Below are 3,014 nucleotides of genomic sequence, written 5' to 3'. Positions count from 1 at the left end.
CAACCCCGCCCGGGTGGGGACTACCTCATAGCTTCTTTTAAACAAGCCAGCTCTCAGAGAGAAGTCTGAATATGTGGACACACAGACGAGGAATTGATTTCTACCTGATGGCCAGAAATATTTGTTATATGTAATAAGTAAAATAAGAGAGGGAATGCAAGGGTTACTTGAAGTTAGAGAAATCAATATTCATACTGCTGAGTTGTAAGTTGCCCAAGTGAAATATACGGTGCTGTTCCTCCAATTTGCAGTGAATACTCTTTTTGAATCCCTTTTCTCCACCCTATACTGTATATATAGATTTTTTTTTAAGCAAGAGCTTGCTGTCCTTTACACACCTCCAACTCACTGGCTGATGCATTTTTCAATTAAACAATATATTCTGGATCACAACAATTATAGGCCTTGGATAATATATCTTTGTGTCTCTAGTTCTTTGGCTAATCTCAACTATCTTGCAGTGAAACATTTTTTTCCTTCTGAATGAAATTCCAATTAAAATGTTGAATGTCACTGGCAAGGTCCCTCCTAATCTCCGACTGTACTTGACTCGTGTGTAGAAAGGAACTGCAGATGCTAGTTTACACCAAAGATAGACACAAAATGCTGGAGTAACTCAGCAGGTCAGGCAGCATCTCTGGAGAAAGGAATACATGATGTTTCTGGGTCGGAACCGAGCATAAAGAAGGGTCTCTACCCGAAACGTCACCTATTCCTTTTCTCCAGAGATTGTGCCTGACTACTTGACTTGACTTGACTCCTTCTTCCTTCTTTTTCCTGACCAGATTTCTCTCAATTTCTCTCCCATCCAGGGTTCTGTACTCTGCTTGGCTTGCCCTTCACTCTAATAGAAATGTGTAAGTCTCTTGTGGTGTTTTGCAACAGCATGTTTGTATGGGGCAAGCCTCCACATTGAGCAGATAGCAATACTTTTTAGGATCAATTCTAGGCAGTTATTTAGAAGAATGAGGGTGGGGGGGGGGGGGGGTACCTCATTGACATGTACAGGATACTAAAAAGCTGGTGGGAGAGTCAAGGACTAGAGGTCATAGAAGTAAAGGACGTTCGTTTAGGAAGGGGATGAGGAGGAATTTCTTTAGTCAGAGGCTGGTGAATCCATGGAATTCTTTGCCACAGTGGTGGCCAAGTCAGTGGATCTATTTAAAGCAGAGATAGATAGATCCTTGATTAGTACGGGTGACAGAGGTTATGGGGAGAAGGCAGGAGAATGGGGTTAGAGGGAGAGGTAGATCAGCCATGACTGAATGGCGGTGTAGACTTGATGGGATGAATGGCTCAATTCTGCTCCTATCACTTATGATATTCCACAAGATACCACTCCTTCATTGAGGAAAAATGATGCATGTGGACAGCACCATCCAAACTTTTGCAGCATACTATGTTTACATATTCTGTTGTGCTGCTGCAAGTAAGAACTTTATTGTTCTATCTGGAACATATGACAATAAAACACTCTTGACCTTTGAGATTAATAGCCACATGACAAGAAAGATAAGAGTCACAAATAGTTGCTGTTGGTATGGAGTTTGTATGTTCTCCCTGTGACCGCGTGGGTTTTCTCTGGATCCTCCAGCTTACTCACACACTCCAAAGAGTGCAAAAATTGGTTTGTGTGTGTGTCAGGATGTCTGTGTGTGGGTGTGAATAGGGTGGAATCTGATGTGTTGTGTGTGTCCGTGTGTGTGTGTTTGTGCGCTGAATGAATATGTGTACACACTGCACTGCAGCTATTAATTGATTACAAACTATTTCAAATCTGCTGCAAGTAAGAATTTCTATCTGGAACTGTTACGTGGACCCTTGAGATTAGTTACACACATTGAGATGAGGTTATAAAAATCATAGGAACTCTGATCCATTGTGAATCCGGAATGTTTTTGAATGAGATTGTACATCTGCAGTGCAGCTATTAAACAAATTTCAAATCTACTTCATTGGCTGTTACGTGGTTTGTTACACACTGAGGTTATAAAAATCACATAGGAACTCATGTATAGGAAGGAACTGCAGTTGCTGGTTCACACCGAAGATAAACACAAATACTGGAGTAACTGGCGGAATTTCTGGAGAGAAGGAATGGATGACATTTCAGTTTGAGATTCTTCTTCAGATTCGGTCAACTTCCCTCTGTGGAACAACCCCAAATGTTGGATTTTCCTGGGGTTTGTGATCTATGAGGTTGGAGTAGGTGCAGGTCCTCCTCCAACCTCATCTACTGCATCCGCTGTTCCAGGTGTCAACTCCTCTATATCGGTGCGAACGAGCGCAGGCTCGGCGATCATTTCGCTGAACACCTCCGCTCAGTCCGTCTTAACCAACCTGATCTCCCGGTGGCCCAACACTTCAACTCTTCCTCCCATTCCCAATCTGACCTTTCTGTCCTGGGCTTCCTCCATTGTCAGGGTGAGGCCTAGCGCAAATTGGGGGAACAGCACCTCATATTTTGCTTGGGCAGTCTGCACCCTAGCGGTATGAACATTGACTTCTGTAATTTTAGGTAGCCCTTGCTTTCTCCCTCCTTCTCAGTTCTTCCACTGTCCTACTATCCTCCTACTTCCTTTCATTTTCCGGCCCCCCACCTCCCCGACATCAGTCTGAAGAAGGGTCTCGATCCGAAACGTCGCATATTCCTTCTCTCCATGGATGCTGCCTCACCGTTGAGTTTCTCCAGCATGTTTTGTCTACTTTCGATTTTTCCAGCATCTGCAGCTCCTTCTTAAACAGGTAGACACCAGTTACGTGCTGTGCCGTTACGGTCAATTAGCATCCATTATAAAACAAGATGTGCTATTTGTGACTTTTTTTACATGCTGAAGTCAAACAGGGAAGAACTTGTTTTGCTCTGATTGAATTATGGAATGGAATGGAATACTTTATTGTCACATGTGACTAGGCACAGTGAAATTCTTTGCTGCATACCCAATGTATACGAATAGCAGCCACAAGCGGCGCTGACCTGCTTGGACAAAGAATACTTTAACGTTTCTGCCAGA

Source organism: Leucoraja erinacea, chromosome 20 (assembly GCF_028641065.1).
Source record: "Leucoraja erinacea ecotype New England chromosome 20, Leri_hhj_1, whole genome shotgun sequence".
Taxonomy (NCBI): domain Eukaryota; kingdom Metazoa; phylum Chordata; class Chondrichthyes; order Rajiformes; family Rajidae; genus Leucoraja; species Leucoraja erinaceus.
The sequence above is the reverse complement of the archived record's forward strand: the minus strand, read 5'-3'. Positions refer to the sequence as shown.